Below are 22108 nucleotides of genomic sequence, written 5' to 3'. Positions count from 1 at the left end.
ATGTACATCACGCGTTGTAGTTTGGTCAACTGACATTTTTGCATCTCCATGGTGCACGGTGAAGGGAACGGTCAGCAGGACATAAATCTCAATCAAAGGATGTAAACTGTAAACTGTTCGTGTTTCTAAATGTTTTGACTGAATTATTTACGCTTCCGCTGATCATAAATATTTAGCTGTAGTCACGAAGTTGATAAATAGGTTTCCAAGGGTGCAGACTCTCCTCAGAAGATATCTGAAAATTACTGCGCGGTTTCCCACCTACCTGCGCCCTCTATGCCATTGCTCCGGCGATATTGCTAGTACTGTTTACGACATGTACATACTGCATGAAAAAGTTGTTCCCTGCATGGAAGTTCATGTAATCAGCTTCGTAACGGTAGAAACATAACATAGTAAAGCCAAACTTCCTCTACTTTCTGTGAATAAAGCCGTGAAATACCTCGACTTGATTTATCAAAAATCATTTAGAATATAAACTAACGTAATCAGTATTATCAAGACAAATAAAACGTGGAATTTATCGTCATACATAGAAAAGAAAATGAAAGTTTGATCCAGGTTGTTGTTGCAGCAAGACAAGGAAAGCACCACGGATTCAAACTTCCTGTCTTCCAAGTGATTTCTCAGTTTGTAGTATAGTAATCGAGGTGTCAAAGGCAGACGATCAAGTCAAACACCGTTGATTTTCTTGCTACAATCGATTTCGTCAAGACTTCCCATGTAACGCAGACACTATAAACACAGATGCTTGATATGTGAGCGTCGTGGAAAGCAGGTTTCAAATATCTGCCGTTGTTACCTGTTTTGAGGACATTTTGTCAACAATACCCGAAATGTTGTGTCGTGTTGAGCATCTGTAACATACAATCGTATGTTGCTTTTTAGCACCAAAATTACAGGCTTGTTTCTTTTGCCACATAATTGACACCCGCGTTGTGAAAACCATTATCATCTCATGTTACTGTGTCAGGACGCGTTGTATTGTCTTTAGAAATCAATGTCTCAGGGGGAGGGGAGGTTTCCCCGCGAAATTTTCACATAGAATTGTTGTTTTCGTCGCCCCGTTGTTTTTAACCGCGATAGTGTCATTATTAAAAATCCGCGAAATCAGCACGCGGGCATTACGCGCCAATTTAAAGCGGCGTCCCTTTAAACCTGTTAGTCATGCTTTTGACTGTGTTCGCTTTGAACTTGAAATTAACCGGACCATTGTTTCATATCGATAGATAGGTCCAATGACCTTGTGTAAAGGCATGCAATTAACTTTGATACTATTGTCCACTTCCTACATTTCTATACACAAGAGAATGCGGTCAAGTTTTTGTCTGACGATCGTACTATCTTTTATAAGCTGCAGCTGCAGGGCGAATGATGTCAACAAATTCAAGACTCTTTGTACACTTACCATGACCACTCATTATACGTGTATTTGTACAGTATTGCCATGGAAACTACGGAACGCGCTGAAATATCATTGTATTGAAAAACATGCACTGAATAACCGAACATTGCTGCTCAACTTTCCGGAACTAGAACTAGAACTAGAAACACTATAGGAGGACTGAAATATCTTTCACAGCAATGCTTTGGCCCTTCTGTGATCCCTAAGCCTAGGTTTCGTATTTTATCATGTACTTTCTTAGATGGCCTACATCTCTATACGATACTTCGTAAAATATCGCAACCAACTTTCCTTCCCTCCCCATGTACCTGACCTTAGGGATTGAGTTTATAGTTTGTAAGAACAGGCTTACAACTTTCATTACTTATCCAAACTTAGATTTACGGTGGCGTTGCAAATCTAACACACCGTATTTTGATCAATGTTTTTGAATAAGCATGGATTAATTCCAAGCTTGTATACAATGTTTCACATCTGATATACGGTGTGTTTTGTCTAAACTCAGGTAGTTGAAACCCCTTTTAATTGATCGTAAAAACTCTAGCTATTTTTGTTGCTGCTTCAATACACTTTAAAGTAGGTATCATGTCGTTGGATGTCCACACACCGACATCAGTGACCGAAGTCTATATGTCTTAGGTCAATAAATCTACCAGCTTTCAAGCTAACATTCGTATATCTCCTTCTTCGTTGACGTACGCTGGCATCATCGCCCGTTACATCATACCCTCTTTGCGCAGACTCTGTCTTGTAGGATTGAGACGTTACCAACACAACCCTCACATTGTAACCTTCCATATCGCTATTCTCAGTAATCGCTTACGAGACAGGCATTCTCCGATTTCAAATCGGTTACATCAGCCGATTGTCAGTGTCATTTTTTCTTCGACAGGGACAATCCCTCGGATTACGATATTCCTTTTATCTGAGATTTCAAACGATAAATCCCCCTCAATGCTACAACGACCCTTTCATAACGAAGACCGTAGAAAAAAAACGAACAAAAATATTAAAACCTAATACTTTGCAGGATCACTGAGTAATCGGCCTGAACGTATTTATCGTGTTTATACGACCATGGATGTCCATGTTACGACTGAGACCGATAATGGCGAATTACAGCAACTTGATGGGGCTATAGTTACATATGATAATGTAAACACAGTGTCATAAGCTGATTGGTCGTCAATAACACTGTGTACAATGGAAATGATGGGAATTTGGTGAAAGAAAGAGAAAAGTAAGCACAAGCACGTCAAATAGATCTTACCTCAGGGCTAATTTAAAGGGACTTGCCCATTGCGGCGTTTGCTCATGTGCAACTTTATTGTTCATTTACAATATATTTATTTGCAACACGCCGGTCAAAAACCATGGAAAATGAAGTGTTGCAGTGTGTTAAGCGGAAACAATGTATTTTTAATTTAATAGTCAGTATTTTCCCTACGAACAGGTCGTATAGTTATAGGAGACTTCTCAACGTAAAACGTTGTACATCTATACAACCGTTAGGACTTTATCTCAAAGCGTATTAGGGCAAACTTTCACCAGACTGAGGTACAATGGAGCATATAGTATCTTATGATTTCTTCTGATTGTAAGTTTCAAGATGTTGGTGTCTCGATGCATCCAGCCGACTGACACGTGTCATGAACTCGTACAGAGATCAGAGAATTTACGGCCTTTTTTATAAGTATAACGTCAGAGAAATCAAGGAATTTTTGTGCACTCGGTGACAAACGTTACAGAAAGGAAAATGTCTGAGGAGATCCCCACGCAGGCAGTACACCCGGGATAATACGCAGTATATGTAACTCACAATTGTCATTGTAAGCCATATCTGTGTTTGGAGATTTTTACATTGAATGCCCCTTTCAACTTCATGGTTGAACGGAACAATTATTATGGATCTTCTCATTGCAGATGATTATGACGTTTTCACGGCAGTGATTTTCTCAAGATTACCAAAGTATCCTTGAATTGGTCTTAGTGGTTTGATCTACAGCTTCGGCAGCAGTACCAGACTCATAAGCTTATGAGAGATTTTGTATTATAAACTTTGGTTTGTCAGTTTAGTATCAAGACCAGTGATTGGTTTCTTTGTTCGAAATCATCAAAACCATTAACCTAGTACTTAAAGTTCCCAATGTTCGGCTCTGCATAAGAGGGTATTTTATTCCTAATGTGAACATACTAAATGCTATTTTTAGTCTGATCCGTGTGTGGAAAAGAGAAGATTTCTCGTCATTGGTTTGTCCAATGAAGCAGACAAGGTTACAGGTTATTTTGGTATCCCCGCAATAGAAGAAGACTGCTATATTGCAGTTCACTGTCATTTTGTCCTACTATGAAAAAGATTCGTTGTACTGTGGCGGAATTTGTATTCATAAGAAATGAAATCATTTATGAAATATTCATAAGAAATCGTTCAGAAATGCTTCTGTATCGTCAATGTGCCCTACATCAGGTTGTACAATTATGAGAGCAGGACATTTTGCAGTGCGGTTTTTCGTAACTGTGACCAGCAAATTAGCAACTGTATTTGGAGTAGTGACACATTCCAAATCTGTGAACGGTTGTGGCTTTATGCCACGTCACCGTAGAGGAAAACGAGTTTGGTCGGGTTGACGCCGGTTGTTCTGTCGGAGAGAAAGTGTGTGACTGCGCATGCCTGATTTTGATTATTAAAGCTGATCGCAGCCACCCATCTCAAGACAAGCCGTTTACAACCCTTTTCAGAATTAGAGCGCGAAGCCACTGCAGTGAACTGCAATAAAACTGCTCACACTAATTAGTTTCAGCTGTAGCCAGTGGCAAAGTCGACAACATTGTATGTCCCATGCAGACAGTTTGTCTGGGGAAGTTGAAATAAAAAAGATTTGTACATGGACCAGTGCATGGTAATGTTACATTGTATCTTAATCTTGAACACAGGGTGCCAATCGTAAACTCTCATTTACAACTCGAGCCTCAGACAGAGCTAGTTTTGCCTTTGTACAAGCAGACTTTTTGGTCTTTATCCACAGGGTACACGGGCTTGTTGTTTATTTGTGTTTGTTTGTTTGTTTGTGTGTATGTTTGTGTTTGTTTATTTGTTATTTTTAATAAAATAACAGCGAAAAGCTGTTTTGTAAATATTGTCAATAAAGAGCAGTTTATTTGTTTATTTATTTATTTGTTTGTTTGTTTGTTTGTTGATACGTATTTCCGATGGTTAGGGTTAGGGTTAGGCTTAAGTTAGGGTTAGGGTTAGGGCCTAACCCTAACCCTAACCCTAACTTAAGCCTAACCCTAACCCTAACCCTAACCCTAACCCTAACCCTAACTTAAGCCTAACCCTAACCCTAACCATCGGAAATACGTATCAACAAACAAACAAACAAATAAATAAACAAACAAACAAATAAACTGCTCTTTATTGACAAATATTAACAAAACAGCTTTTCGCTGTTATTTTATTAAAAATAACAAATAAACAAACACAAACATACACACAAACAAACAAACACAAATAAACAACAAGCCTGTGTACCCTGTGCTTTATCAAGTAGCCTTGTTCAACACCAAAGTGGCCACGGCTACAGCTGAAACTAATTAGTGTAGGCAGTTTTAATTCAGTTCACTGCAGTGGCTTCGCGCTCTAATTCTGAAAAGGGTTGTAAGTCTTCTGAGACGGTTATCTGGAATAACAATGACTTTTGTGTTTGCTGAAAAGCCAATTTTGAATTTCAAAGAGAACCGAAAAAATATTATTCTTATTTTCAAAGGGGTGACTTGATAAGGTGTTATCCAGGCTTATACTCGGCCATTCTCGGTCATGCTGTCTTTGCCGCCTGTCCGGTATTACGATGACGCACGCTTCATAAATAATGACTGTTGGCGGTTCCTCATCGGGGTCGAAATAGTTGACATGTATACGTTTTTAGGCGATTAAACGCTCCATATCAGCCCTGGGAAACAGAATTATCGTGGGTGGCCAAAAAAGCGTTTATTTCTAAATGTTCAATTATTTACAGGTGTGACCGTAGCACAGGTGTCACTGTTACACAGTGCCGGGAGTGTGGAACTCTGTCCACCGGTATCTTTTTTGATGTCATCCCGTTAATTACTTTTCGTCTGTGGCGTCCATCCCGCCATTCAAATCTCATTATCTTCGGGTCGGTGACGTCGCCTGCGCCACGTTAACACCCCGAAAAAGCACGAACTGTTCATGTTAGGGCGCGTAGGGCTATTCTAGGCTCAAGAAAGGCGCCTGATTTTCTATGTTTGCAGTCAATTCACAGACGGAATGCCCGATTAAGTGACTTCAAAAACGCAAACGCTATCGTTTTGTTACCATTAGAGACAGCACTACGATATTTTTTCATGTTCAAGAAAATCTGTCGGCTGTCTGTTCGGCTCTTTTCGCTGCCAAGTTCCAAAAAGTAAAGCACGGTCCGCAACTAAAGTATTTGTCAATGCAAACGAATCTCAGACTTGTCAAGTTGTTCAAAAATATGAATTGAAACGCTGGCAAACAAAATATTTTCTCTACTATTTGAGAATTGTTGCTAAAATATATCAACTTGGTTGATATATCAACCTGGTTCATGAAACATAAAAATCACAAGGATTTTTATAGTGTGAGACAGGACATGTCAAATTTGAAAGGACATAGTTTTGAGTCTCCCGGTATGACGTCATTAACCATGTGAAATCGTTTGAGTCACGTCAGCAAATGTGTGGGATGACTGAACTCATTATTTTACAATGACTGCAAATAGTTTTGGAAGTGCCTTTGCCAGGTTGACGTCTTTTACTCATTAATTTCTACTCCTTTGAGTTTTTCCGAACCCCGCCGTCTGCGAGCGACAGCACATTCATGTGTAGACACGACTGCTATCACGCACTCTTTTGACCGTGACATGGTATTTCTTTCTTTCTTCCCGGACGCCGCAATTATCGGCGTCGCGGTCATTTTCACGTTCCCACACGTTCGTGCCCTGGTCCATGTGTTCAAAGTGACACCTGGGCAGCCATGCACTGTCACTGCAAAGACACACTGTCTCTTCTTCCTTGAGCAAAGAAGCATAATTCACAACTTTATTGTTCTGCAATGTATAATGTGTGATATCATGTAATGACATGAGACGTGCCAAAAAACACTAAACAAAACATTGAACTGCTTGACATACCTGACTAAAAGACCGTTTCTGAACGATTCTCACGTTTTTACAAAAGGAATTGTCAGCTTGAATATCTTTTGTTATTTAATCATTGAGAATTTTATGTTTTACTGTTGAAAGAATGTGATGTGAACGACCGAACAAGGAGGTAATCACACATCGGCAAGAACACGGCTCGAAAAAAACACCGTCGCTTCTTGTGTCTCAAGGCACAACATGTTAGACGTTTAAATATACATCGCTCTTCTCAAAACACGGTGTTACACAAGGTGATGGCGAGAATACCGCAGCATCTCAATGAAATAAATGTTTCGAAGATACCGTCTGCTGTGGAGAACACATTTATCATATTATCCACACTACTCTGTGCATGGGGGTAGTAAGAAAGACTACCTCCATGCTCTGTGAAGTACTTTGGAAAGTAGAACATATGGCGACTTTGTGACCCATTATAAATTGTAGATGTATATTAGCTTGAGTAGTTGTATCAATATCTGGATTGAGAAACTGGTATATTTCAAAAATAGGTGACGTTGTTCAGAATAAAATGGTTAAACTTCAGAGGCTCTATAGAATGACACATACTTATTTCAAATGAGCCCTTTCTTTACGACTTTTATGTTAATTAAAGATTGCATATTCTATGATGTATGATTTATCTTGTTCAAACGAGTCTTACTCTAAATTCTGGTATGTCTCTGAATCAGAGTTCGGGGATCACTCACGCCCCCCCCTTCATAGCTACCAGCTCGCTTCCCTTCGAAAGTATTTCGTTCACCACCATCTGAGGGCGCCAACCTGAAACGTTCTTGCTGATGTTCTCGGGTTATTTTGACAGCGACAGAACATACCTTTATGATAAAGCAAATTCTTATAGTTTGTGTACTGTTGATACTCCCGTTACATAAGACTTTGACCGAGATAGATTGTACTAAAATATCAACATATTTGGAGACCCTGAACGGCCATGCTGAGAGTACTATGTGCCTTTTGCAATATAGAACAGAGTGTTGGTCTCATCATGGACGTAATATGGAATCCGTCTCTTACCTCCATGGTCTTATCATTGGCAGTTCAGAGGAACTGTCCATGGTCTTGTCAGTCGTTCGTGTACAGAATTTGTATTGTCAAATATTTATCGGTTCATAGCATTGCTGAAATGATGACATATGTTCAGGATTTCTGTTTCAATAAATTTGTAAACTGTTGACTTGAGCGTGTGTAATCGCGTCATATGTTCACTAACAAATAGCGTATAACCAAGCAATGACCATAACTTGTCTGCTCTTTCAGATTTTCGCCCTCACTAAAAACAGCTGATCCCTGCAAGGCCCTGCAATTCTGGAAACAACATCTCCGTATCCTTGCACACTCTCACGATTTCCGTAACCACAGTCCATGTGACGTAACAATCGAGGCCTCAATACCATGAGAACACGGAAGTCAGGAGTAAAAAACAATAACAACAAACAAACAAAAACAAAACAACTGATGGTTTGTCAAGCGCCGGCCACTCGTTCCCGAATCCACGTTTATATTTTCACAAGGACATGTTGCGGGCGCTGTTACATCCGACAATGAATGTCGGCGCACCATATAGCCTATGTTTCGTGTTAAAATTAATGAAGTCAAAATCAAGAGATAGTTACGTCATTACAGAATTAAATCAAAACGTATTCACAAAAGTCTGTTACATGCGTCTTCAGGGTGTCAGTAGCGTTTATCAAAATACTGTAATTTTGCAGTCGGAGTCGGCCCTACATATTTTCAGTTTGTTCCGATGAGATTAAAAACTATTACAGTGTCGTGTAATGGGCTGAGGACCTTGAACTTATATATATATATATATATATATATATATATATATATATATATATATATATATATATATATATATATATATATATATATATATATATATATAATTGCCTGAATATATGGGTTTACGTGCCCGAGAGCAGGTGACAATTTGCCCGACGTCAGGAGGGCAAATTGTCTCCTGCTGCGAGTGCACATAAACCCATTTATTTAGGCAATAATATTTTTATTACATGCCTTTTCACAGTTAATGCTATATGAAATTTAATTACATACAGCCCAAATTCAAACAATTTTACAATTATCGACCAGCATCAAACAGATTTTAACGAAAATCAAAATAGAAATGCGCGCATGGATATTTTACATCTAGCGTTAAGCGTCTACTTTGACGTCGAAAATGTCGAAAGGCTTCACTGGACCGGGTTACCATGGAACCGATCAGTGCATCGTTCACCGGCCCGCTAACTCCCCGGATGTTCCTTTTCAAATTAAAACACTGATTTGCACTTACATCGATGCATGTAATAAGCGTTTTGTCGCTGTAAAACATTTTATACAAGTCTTGGATCACAAAATTAGATTTAGAGAGAAAAATAGAATACAGCTTTAATGAAGTATAATTACAATACAATGCTCAATACAGTATATCCATGGATGTAAAAATAGATCATCCATGGTATATCGTAGGCAAACTTTCATATCATGAGGCAAGTACTGATAAAATGATTCTATCTTGTTGTACGTTCAGTTTGCTCGAAGCACTTTCATTTCGCTCACTTCGTCGTTGGCGGCACAGTGCATGTGCTTACTTGGAAAGTACCGACCTTAAAACATACACATACTTCACAATTTGTCGATAGTAAACACGTCGTTACATTGAACAAAGCTGGCTTGATGAACAACAGATCAGAAGGTGTTTTTCCCTCTCGGTTACGATTCCTTTAGAAGAAAGTTTGCATTTTGAATGATAGAGTCGGTACAGTGTTAAATAGAAGATGTCTTTAAATGTGTCGAGTTATGTCATTAGTTGACAAGAATGCAACAATAGTTGATGACACTGAACTTCAGATTGGAAAATGAAAGTTGTGGGCTATCACATAGATTACTCTACCGTGACGTCCAATTCAGAAGTGTCCGTGCAGTCTTCATTCAGAACACACTGGTGTCATCACTGTCGGTGTTCGGCAGACGTAAGAAAGACGTCATTATTGAGTTCATTACCACCGGGTAAAATCGTGCAAATAACTCAATAAACTGAAGGGTACTTCTTTATTCTCAATTCAGGCATCCGTAAAGACAGTGTCAGATGACGTCTTAAAGAAGTGCAAATATTTGATCCAAATTTCGCTAACAGTGTTGAAATTACAAAATTAGACTAGAAAGCATTTGCAAGCAAAAGCGAAGTTCCAGAGACCAGAGCAGCGGAAGAAACAAGAGAATGTGTGACAAAGATAGGTGCAGAATGAAAGAGTGCTTTGGATTTTAATATTCAGGGCTGATAGCAGTAAACACCATAATACAACCACAGGTGTCGGAGTTGCCGGTGTACATGCATAGAGAGAATCTCTATGCATGTACAGCGGCAACTCCGGACACCTGTGAATACAACTAAAAGCAAGGCAGTCCGGGGAATTACAGTACACAGATTACAAATGCCTACATGAACGGTACAAACGCAACAGATGCATACGGAGGCGACAACGCACGGAAATGTTTATCAGCCCGGGGGGGTAACTCCCATAGATGGCTATACGGGGAGGGTCCGCGCGAAAGGGGTCGTTTTTTTGCACTGTTTGGTATCAGAAAGGGTATACTTTTCACGAGGTGTTGGTATGAGAAAGGGTCCGGTTTTAAACACAAACTGACATTTGTTAAAAAAATCATGCTGTCAACACTGGAAACCCATGTATCTACATCCCAGATCTACCATCAATATTTCCAATCTGTCGGTTTGACTGTTGGTACCCCTGGTACGCAAGGCGAGTGAGTCGTATCTGTATACGTATGGTATTGTATGTTAGCAGGGTAGCGTGAGTTGCTATGCGGGTCAAAGGTCAACCCCACGCTACCCCGCCAAGAGATAGCTGCGTTTCGACAACTAGGTATCAGAAAGGGTAGGTTTTTTGCTCAAGACTGGTATCACAACAGTTTGGGTTTCCATGTTCGTGCGGAGCCTCCCCGTACTATTAGCCATGGAGTTACCCCCCCGGGGTTTATCAGACGACATTCTCGCGAGCCACAGCAATAATTTTCGCTCCGCTGACCTACCCAAAAATCAATCGCTTGACGGGTAGCGCTGAGTTGTTGCCGTAAAGAGGCCTGTCATTTACGACGATGATCAGACGAGAGGAAACATCGGACCTCGGCCGTTGAACATTGAGCCACATGCATTTTCATTTGATTAAAAGCACAGACTAAAACAATTTTCATTGCTATGTCGCTGTTTTCACAAGATACTGACCATTTGATCTTGGAAAGTTGAGTTGCTTTTACGTGCAGCCAACGCATGCCGGTGCGTGACAGACAGTATGTTCACTATGAACATGATGAATGCCTAGCTCTGCATGGCAGGGCTGTGTGTTACCGGCGTTAAACGGCCTCCCACCACAGCCCCGCAGACTGATATAGGAAAAACCGCTGGTGGCTCCTCAGAAATACGGCGGGCAGTTCTCCGCCAAAACAGCCGATTTGAGTCCAAATTTTGCATTGATCATCGTTTTCGAGCACACCCACCTCGCCTAGGTACACGATGTGCCCAGCCGCGCTTGTAAACTTAGGGAAAGGCTACTTTTGTCTCTGTGTGCGGAGCGAGGCGATCGATACGCCGCCATGTTGTCTCATGAGCATTCGGGCGAAACAGTATAGCGCCACGTACGGCGAGTATTTAGAGAAAAATAAAATCAAAAAGCAACAAAAAACAAAGCGAAAGAAAGCTAGAATTATTAATAACTGAACGCAATATGATAGTTGAGCAATGCCAAATAAAAAAAATAAATAAACAAACAAGAAATGCCCGTAAAACCCGTCAGAGCTGAGCGATGACGTCATAAGCGTGTCGCAATGCATTCTGGGTAATTAAGGTAAAATTTGTGTATAGCATGTTCTATGGTAGTAAAACCGGAAATAGAGAAAGAAAGAAAGAAAGAAAGAAAGAAAGAAAGAAAGAAGGAAAGTGAGCAAAAACTAACAGTTCCAGAGCTGGTCTCTGGAACTAATTAATAGAAATAATAAATTCATTTCATTTTCACTGAATTGTACAAAAATTCGATGTCAAGAAAACCAGGTGACAGATAAATATCCATTGTAGAAGAATGAACATATAATACAAGTGACTTGCTTTACCATATCTATTGTTTTATTTGATTTTTGTTTTCCTTCGACTAATATGATACATAGGCCATACTGTAGGATTGTCCAAAGTCTATGGGTATATATAAATGTCAAAACAGTAAATTAAAGCAATGTGCACTGGCAGACCGTCGCGTAGATCGTGGGGCGAACGTGACTTGCCAGCCGTTAAATACCAAGACAAGCCAAATGACTGGGGCCAGTCTGGTTATGCTGCTGCCGACAGATCATAATCAATGGATGGTTTGAAAAATTTGCTTTTGTCGTTACGACAGGTGCCTGTGGTTCGATAGGTTCTTTGAAAACGTTTTGAAAGACGTGTTTGCTGTGTTCTTAGACACAATCTGTGTGCACGCTGAGAAAACACTGACCTGAAAAATGAACACAAACTTCGCGATTTGTCTACAGTAAACACATCGTTAAATTGAACAAAGCTAACCCGATGAACAGCTTCACTCGAAGGTGTTTTTCAGCTAAGTCGCATTTTCTTAAGAAGACAATTTGCATTTAAAATGATAGGGTCATCACAAAGTTAACGAGACACTGTCTAAAATGTATTAGGTTCAGGCTGCGAGCAGGCACACTTTGCATATTGAATGATCGAGTCGTCTCGATGTTAAACTAACTTTGTAAGTACGTCAGGTTATGTCATTAGTTGTTAATTATTTTCAGTCAGTGATTTCGAATTCGTCATTAATTATCTTCACGTCTTCAGCAAACTCGCACCCAAATTGAATATTTTGCAATCTATACTTTCACTCGATGCAAATGTACGAAAATTATTGCACGGATAAAACTAAAATAGTTGTATCTTTTCTGTTTTCATTTCGTACCGATCTATAAACACAGTAATAAACAATGTTTCCGGGGAAATATTGGAAACATTGACTGGTAACTCTTTGTTTGCGTTTAACACCTCCGGCCCATTGTCTTGTATAAAAATTTGATAATACGAAAATCACTGTTTAAAACACAAAGACAATTTCATGAATATAGAAGTAAGATAAAGCATAGTGCATTATACCTTTGAAACATGAATGCCAGTATTAGAGGTCAAAGGGCATACAGAATGACTCAGACACCGCAACAATATCAAGAGAGACTAGAATTTCTTTTTGGATGTCAACAATAGCATTGCAAGTTGTACAGAATGATTTGTCTTAGCAGAGCTAATACTTCAGACTGACAGAGTGACATACAATTAAATTTTTTCACAAATTAAAAGCAACAATAAAATTGACATCTTTAACAAGAAATTTAATATGTGGATGGCGGATTTATCTTTCGAAGACGCAGAGACAATTAGATAGACATGCAAAGACAACCATGAAGATGGACAGATTGAAATTGTAAGCGACAGCATTAAAATAGACATTGACAGTAATCTTGTGTATCCAAAATAAAAAAAAACCAACGCACGTCGAAACATTTCTGAGACATAATCAGACCGTTCCCGTCTCTCTTCTACTGTAAGTCTTGACAAATTCATTTACAGTCCGTCAAGTCGACAATGATACCAAGCAATCTGTCTTTTACGTGTTTCTCTCATTACGCATGGCAGTGGCACTTGTTGGCTCAATAGTGTTTTAATCGGTCTCCGCTGGTGTCGACTTTACTTGAAACAGTCTCCATATAGGAAATACTCGTCGAGCACATAACACGGACTGTGATAATTCCACGCAACTAATTAGCAGGTAATTGCGAAACTGGTAAATTGACTCAACTTGCCACAGCGCATGCGCTGTTGATCTACCATTGATACCTGGGGTGGATTAGTGAAAGCTATCCACAATAACGTCGGTAAACTCAAACGAAATTTTAACAAGGGAGATGTTTACTCCTTAAAAGGTAAGAGAAAGAGGATCGCAAAGTCGCTCTGATCTTCTTGTATATGATAATGATAAACTGAATGCCGAAACCAACGATTCATTTTCTCTTGAAATAAAACACGATTTCCGCCAAAACCGAAAGAGAAAGATATTTGTCAGCGCCCTGGTCGTTGAAGATCAATTGTCTTGACAAATCAAATCGAGCTTCTCCTATGCAGTAATTGGGTGTGAAAATATTTGGCGATACATTACTGCAGGATATCTTTCACTTCGAAAAGGGTGATTCGGATTAATGCATAAAACAAAGAGATACTGGTAGTTTTTCGATTGCTGCTCAAGGAAAGTGTGCGGACGACGTCAGTGGACAGACATTTGGTTAAAGGAAGAGTCCCATCACGTGACTACACGTCAGCGAAGGGACTGTGGGTAGGATAAAATACATATCAGGTTGTGAAGATGGTATACTCGATCATAAATGATTTATTATAGGTGTGTATCAGTCCTTGAGTTCGCGGTATGTAAGTCTTGATAACGTGACGAAAGTTGCAGTATGAAATTGTTGGCCCTTTCATTTCATGTTCCTGTCGCGGCTATTAGAAAGTTCAACTGAATAGTTGTTCTTGTCTGATGGAATATGTCTATGGCAAATATATTAGTGTCACCAAAGCGGCGCTGTTCGTGCTACTTCCTGAGATAATATTTACTCTTCAGAACGTACATTATTTGCTTGTTCGTTGTACCTGCCAGTGTCAGTTTCCATGTCAATTTCCTCAAGACGAGTATTCATTGTGTACAATTCACACAGAACAATTTAATTTGATCTTTAAGTATTTGAGTCTCAGAGGAGACAGTGCTGCGAACGTTTCAAACAAATTAAAAAAAACAGAGATAAAGCATGTCATGGTTGGATCAATTTATGTGCAAATCACATTATTGTAATTTATTTTTTATTATGAACAAATAAAAGAAATAACTACCATTGGTATGTTTATTCAAATGTGAAAAAGCAATATCATTTCAATTCCATATTTTCCTCAATTGGATTGACATTATGTTAACTTTCTTCGTCACACAGTGTCTCCCAGATTATCCGCTACTGCAAAATTATGGCAACGTAGAAAACCCCTTATTATGATTCTGATACTCTAACGGAATCAGAGCAAACTTTGACCATGACCGTAAAGCTGACTTCAAATGCGCAGTTAGACTGTCGACAGTCCCTCGTGCCTTCTTTTGACAGGAGTCACTTTATTAAGTGCGGTAGCAATCCAACGTATACGCGAAGGCGATCGAGCGCCGAAGGCGTGAGGCGAGTGCCGAAGGCACGAGCAAATACAGGAAGCTACCCAATACGCGAGACCAAGCGGTACAAGCGACTGGCGAGAGTCTAATGCGCAGTCTCTCCTCATACGTATCCCATGTAAGCGTGTCCTTGAAACTCTCTTGGAAGCTCGACGTTGGTTTGTTTGCAACTCTGATCTGTGAACAACTTGCTGCTCATTCCGGGCTGGGGATGATAAACCGTCGTTTTGGTTATTACAAGTGTGTGAAAGATGTAACATGGACATAAAATAAAGATAGTTCTACTCCTAGTTGGAAGTCGTGCACTTTCGTTGAGGAAAGATGCCAAACCCGGATTAGTCAGCTACAAGCGTACCGGTAATACACCGATTCAATCCCCATTTCATGGACACGTATTTTACTGTGACAGGTAAAGGGATCTCATTTATGACAGCAAAACATGCGCCCTAATCGCAGATTTACTTTTATATAATCAAGACGATAGGCATGTATGCGAGCGTTTTGGTGTGCGTCTACATTTCTCGCACCTGAGAATACCTCAGTTCTGTACACCAATACATGACGTAAGACACAAGGCTAAATATAGCATGGTCGTTACATAAACGCGCGATCTCTTTTTTAAAGTCGAAGAACTAAGAATTTGATTGACCTTTACAAAGGCCGATAATTATATATGCGTGTCTTTTTAGTTTTTTGAATTCTGGTGCACGAAACTAAAGTTTATATTACGCCAGAAAATCAACTTAGTATGTGGATAAAGTTCGCTGTGGAGGTACAATGCTGGGTTTGAATGAACACGATTTGGCGCGAACTTTGAACTTTCACTTACACTTAAGTAACAACGACGTCTGTAAAGGCAATCCTTTTGAAACCCCGATGGTTATACAACTTCTTCAACGGAGCGATTTACACAATCAGGGATGGTCAATTGGTCATAGACAGCGGTTATTACTAGACCCCATGATGACGGTTTATTCCAAACATTTGAATTTGGCAATTATTACTCTGAGGCGCTTCTATAATAATTACAGTGATTTGGAAAGTCGTTAGAATTTTTTTCAAATTCATCAACTCATGGTAAGGGTAGATTGTGGTGTCATTTGTACAGTAAGTGGCATAACTTCTTTTGTGTTTTTCTGAGATGTATAATTTGAGTGTGGGAAAACGAGAAAGTGTAATCAGTTGGTGGCGGGAGGAACCAGTTACGGTAAAATACTACATTTGTCAGCCAGTAAAACCCTGTAGGCTAAGGGGCAGAGTTTCTACAGAACTGGGAATTAGTGAGCATATTTGCATGTGATGGTATTTGACACAGTGTATTGGTTTTTGTCTTTGAAAATGAAATGTCCGAAAAAAGACATTCCACACACATGCCTGTGCTTCCACACACATGCCTTGTCTATGTGTCGTTTGTCATTGGCTTGGCTTATGATAAAAGGAGTAACCACAGCGATTGTAATTTAACGACTCCGTCACATGTTAATGATCCACCCCCGTGACTGCCCGTGTGCCGGCCGTTGTTACCATGCGAAGGCGTGTGCCATGGTCTAATATATACTTTGGGCAGTGAAAAAAAGACTTATTCAACCTGTCTAAATAGTACTAGTGTAATAAGTCATACAACAGTAGGCGCCTTCAAACCAACGCTTCAATGGTTTCCATTGAAAAGCACTCGACCGGAACCACTTTCACTTCCGACTTTGTATTCCTATGAATGACCAGCCACGATCCATTCCTAACTTTCCCACGGACCTTCGCGGAAATTTTAATTGTTCCGAAGAAAGGTAGAAGAAAAAAAGTAATCCACTCCCGTAAGCAGGTGCTGCTTTAAGGAATTTTAAGACGTTGCTGTGACTGGTCACGTGGTACTTGAATCAAACGTAACGAAGTATGTACAAACAAATTGGCGGGAAGTTTGAAAAATAACGAACTTAAAGTGCCTGTGTGTTCCTGTAAATTCCTCCATTTTACGACTTCATTGGATCACAACCAACCGACATCGTCATTAATGTAAAGCATTCCACGTGGTCATTCTTACCACACAACATACTGAATCTTGAAATAAGAAATTTTGGTCACTTCTGACCCAAGAAATATACAAGAAAAGAACTGCGATTAACTAATAAATGTTGTGATATAAGTGTATTTCACGGGCAAGTTAAGAAACGAGAGAGAGAGAGAGAGAGCCTGAGAGAGTTAGTTTTACGAAACGTTACGGAACATACCATCTCAAAAAAGACAGTTTCAAGTCCCCTGTGATGTTTTCGAAACGTGATCGACGTCCATAGAATCTGGACACAGTGTATTTTTGTTTTCAGCTCGGAAATACAACTTTTTGCTAATCTCTGTACTACAGTCAGTAAATCTGTTAAACAGTAATTTATTATGTTACAGATAGCATTTCGGAGCAGAAGCCGTGGAGAAAAGAGGAGAAAAAATAAGTCACAGAATCAGAGATCTCCAAATCAAACCAACAGCCTCTACTCAAACCCAACTTGTAGATAATCCATAGCTCTTGGCATTGTGTGTAGGTGGCGGTATTACAAATGACGTAATATATTACACATTCATAGACACAGTGGAGAGACTATGACAGAATATCTTTAGAACAACGAGGATTTCACGATCATTAACGGCAAAGTCCACCTCCGTGTCGCTGATCGTGTCATCGTCTCACATTCTTCAAATATAAACTGTGCACGACGTTCACTTTGGCCATCTCTTCTTAGAACTACCACTTTATGCACATACCTGTCCCCTTGCCTTGATTCAGTGGCATGATACGTCGTAAATATATTTTTCTCGTCCTTGTCTACACTATTTCACGGTTTCAACTGACCATCGAGCCATGGACAGCGTAGAAAATGTTTTTTTTAATTAATTGTACACCATATTTCCCATAAATCCTGTACTGTTCCCACTCCAACTTAAATTAACGAAATACAGTACAATTGTTTTCAACGATTCTTTCTGAAATGTGTACCACGGCAGTCCAAGATATCCAACCTGTCCGAAACAAGTTGCTCACATACGGGTACCATCCTCTGTTATAATTCCCAAGCGGCAGAGTATCGGAATGTGGTGTCTTTGAAAGCGATCCTGATTATACGGTGACGTCGTGTCCTACTTTTGAGATCCACTGAGAACATAACGGATGAATAGGCTGTGTGCAGGTCCATTGTGATATGCTATACTGGAGTACGCAATCCCTTCAATAGCTCCTGTTATTTTGAAGGGTTTAACCACATTGTTGAGAACAATGCGGACCCCACGCGGTTTCCGGTGGTCGGATGAAAAGCGGGGCACCGTCAAGAGTTCAACGATATACTGGTAAACGAAACAAAACCATAACGGTTCAACGTGTTAAATTCACGGCAGCTTCGATTTCGTCGCACTCTTGAGCGAAATCTCAACTAGGCCTACGTAATTCAAAAATAGCGAATTTTAATCGACTCCCACTTTCTCAGACTGTTCAATATGTTCCACTTCCGCACAAGGATAACGTCGACGTTTTCGCCTTCCAAAAACTTTGTCGGTCATTCTACCTTGGGGTAGTGTAACCGTGGTATCAGCTTTGAACCCCATGCACATGTAGAGGAGTATACAGAGCCCGCATTCTTCAAGTTTCGCCGCTTTGTATATCCTAACGCAGACCTCTCACAGGGTCCGTACGTCGATTGTGTTTCCACGAAACGACAAAATACCGATATATATTCATAGACATGAAATTCAAATATATTTATTGTAATACTATCTAACCGGCAGATCTTAAATGCTAGCATTAAAGCTGTTCATAATCATAAACGTGATATACAACAATCTTCTCATAATAATTATCTTAAAAATGGACAGTGGTATGTGTTTATATCGAAATTCTTCAACGTACATAAAATTATATGGAACGTTTCGCAGCGATAGAATGAAAAGTTGCATCGGTTGTGAACTAATTATAGCGTAGCGTGTTAAAACAAAAAGCCTTAAACTTAAGAAAGTAGAAGAAAGGGGATTCATCAAGTTCCAATTTATCCTGAATTTCTAAAGCTTTTCAAAGTTCTAATAAAAGGTCGCGCACGAACGACCACGTGGCAAGATCGCTACAGAAAAGGGCCGGCAGGAAAATACAAAACCATGTTGATAGATAGAAATGTGATTAACGACTTTGGAGATAGAAATGCGTTTGACTTCATGCTTGAGCGTCGTACTTGAGGAAATTCGTGTGATTGAAAACAGTTTCTGCGCTGTTTAAAAACCTGTATAAAATACAGCTCTTGTAAGTTTTGTTTGATCGTACAAACATTATGCAATAACTTTGATTGAATAGTCACAAGGTATAGTAACTGTATTCAGTTTGAACTTCTTTTTGTCATCTCAACGATATATGCATAGCGTTCGCGATAGAATAAGACTTTAGAGGTAGGTATGCGTCGAAAAATCTGCAGAGCTGTCCCACTTGGAAATAAGTCAGAGGTCACATGATACGATCAATTAGCATAAATAAGTTTCTATCGAATGATATGCCACCAGTGTGGGAGCAGTTCTGTTGACCGGCATTTCTAACTGTTATGTTTTTACATCTGAATAAAAAGTTGGGAACGATTTTGCGTCATGTGGGAGAAACTATGGAATTTGGAAACTTTGGCGTTTGTGATTATGTCTACCCTCCTATTTTACTTTATACCCGAATATGTCCTACATCGAATTCAAAGAAGGAACGGGTGAATTTCAATTTTGCTGTGTTTTATTTTGGACGCTTTGAGCACAAAATTGAAAGGATTCCCTGCCGAGCTATACTCTTTTTGGAACACAATACTTAGTTTATTTTACATGGATTTTGGTCCTCTTTTTAGATATTTGAAAGTGTCTTAATTTGATTCAACCTTGTCGGTAAATTGGTTGAGACAGATGCTTCTTACCACGTGTAACAAATTTGAATTCGATGATGACGTCACCTTATGACTCACAATCTTGTCATCAGTGGAGGAGGGATCAACAACAATAGCTGAGGAGGGGTCAACCTCAATAACGGGAGGTGCCAATAGCAAACACCACTTGTGTTCATATCACGCTGTAGGTTGTGGTGCCCTGCGGTGTGGAGATGAGTATTGCACGGCAAAAAGGTCAGTTATGCAAAGAGAAGGCAACCGCTTCTAACGTAGATTTTTTAGCAGATCATGAGTTTTCATTAGCAATTGAACGAAAAGGAAGAATTACCAGGACGAGCACAAACAAAAAACATTACAAAGCAACCGGGAAACTTTTCGAACCGAAGCATATGATCAAAAGTCGAATGTTAAGCTAACAAAAGTCGAATGTTAAGCCTAAAGAAAGGGTTGTTTCCATTTTTCGCTGCGAAACAAATTTCCTTTCATCATAATTAATTCTTGATTTTTTCCTCAACAAGTTGCTTGTTGTTTTATTAACCTGTGCATTTTTATCACATAACGGAACGTGATTTTTTAAATAGATTAACGACAGGACAAACAATATAGAATAGGGTACACCTCCGGTTAATTCATTGTTAATTTGCATAAATGCGCGATTCGTGCGACGCGGGTATTTTTATGAATGAAAACTGTGCGTGGCCGGAATTTTTATCACCCAATAAAAATCGGATGACAGAGGAAGTTCGTCGCTGTGTCGACCTAAATAATTTGAAGGACTCTAAGTAGCATAGGCTGCTGACATCCGAACCAATACAAACATTTCTACGTTGAGTGATATCACGTTGCCAAGTACAACCCAGGGAGCCAAGTGAAGTCTCGTTCCAGGGTCTACGTCCCCACATTTTGATTTTTTGGCTCAAAAGTTCTGAATGTTTCTCAAATGCTCACAACTATAGAAAGAAAATGCTCATCGCCTCTACCAAAGCTAATGAAACACGGCAGAACTTGTTTGGACGACCTGTAACCAAAGGAAAAGTGCAAAAGATTGACAATTGTCCGACTTCGATTGTATTGCTAGGGTGCTGAAATGTTTACGGCTGGCGAGTTAGAAATCTTGTTTTTTAAACATTATAATAAGTTTTGATATATTTTAAAGTATAGACTCTGGTAGAGAAAGTTTCACAGACTACTTTTTTTTTACTTGACCGATTTCTTTACGTCGGATAATTTACGGCAGTGGCACGTGCTTCTCTCCTCAACGGTCATAAACGACGAAACTAAAAGACCATCAAACAATGAATGAAAAGTAGAAATGTGTTCTTTATCTTTGAAGTACGAGGACCTTTCAAGACTGACTAGCATAAATTTTATCACTCTCGAATTACAATAACTCCCTTATCCCAACCGGAACCTTTTGAAAGGGTTGATATACTCTGATCTTTATTTTCAAATGGTACGACTTAATGATCGTACTTGTAGATTTGGATTGCTTCCTCAGTCGCTAGTCAGATCTATTCAACATAAATCATCTGTTACAACAGGGTAAATGTGAATCACACACACAAATGTCCCCTCTCTCTGTCTGTCTCTATCCCTCATTGTCTGCCTGTCTGTATGTCTGTCTGTCTCTTTCTCTGTCTGTCTGTCTCTCACTCTCTGTCTCTTCCTCTCACACACACGACCAAGTCCGAGACCGTACAATGGTACGTCCCAAACCTATAAATGAGAGAAAAGACATAAGCAAACGTTAGATCTGTCAGAAGGTTACAAGATTCATGAGACTTAAGTTATAGATAAAGACAGATATTATATATTTGAAGTAAGTTTTGTTGTTATTGCTGCCCTGTTTTAAAACTGTCTACTGATTACTGATACACGCCATTTCTGTGGAAATTGACGTTATTTTATCACCCTGAGGGCAAAAAGGAAGCATGTTTTAAGTCGCCGATTGAAATACAGCGCATTCTCTGTGCATTGGTAAATACCCGCTAAGTTCGTCATGGAAGCAGCCCACAGCGTCATTAATTTGACCTACTTTTCTCGTCCTATTGGGTGACTCATAGAGTCAATCTTGAAGAATGCTTGATTCAATTCCATTGCAGTGTCAACTGCGTATTTTGACTCTTCGTATGACACCCCCTCAAATCACTTCTCAGAACCAAACAGGTCAATTAAACTGAACGCCGATGAGTTTTTTGGAAATTTCACCCGCAATTTGGGGCTTCATGCCAAATGTTTACTGTATGTCTGCAAACCAAGTGCTCAAATAGAAAATAGCTAGACTTAAATAAATAACATTGGAGGCTAGAAATGAAATCATTTTGGCGAAGTCTTAGATTTTGTTCCCTGTGCCGT

The 22108-nt window shown here is 39.6% G+C and overlaps 1 long non-coding RNA gene across 1 annotated transcript in view; it reads right to left on the bottom strand.

The window, feature by feature from the left end:
• LOC139136807 (uncharacterized) overlaps nucleotides 1-22108 on the bottom strand; it is a 234283-nt gene that overhangs the window by 2027 nt on the left and 210148 nt on the right. The gene's annotated exons all lie outside the window — the stretch shown is intronic.

This window comes from Ptychodera flava, chromosome 7 (genome assembly GCF_041260155.1).
Source record: "Ptychodera flava strain L36383 chromosome 7, AS_Pfla_20210202, whole genome shotgun sequence".
Lineage (NCBI taxonomy): Eukaryota > Metazoa > Hemichordata > Enteropneusta > Ptychoderidae > Ptychodera > Ptychodera flava.
Note: the sequence above shows the minus strand (reverse complement) of the source record. Positions and strands in the feature narration are given on the sequence as shown.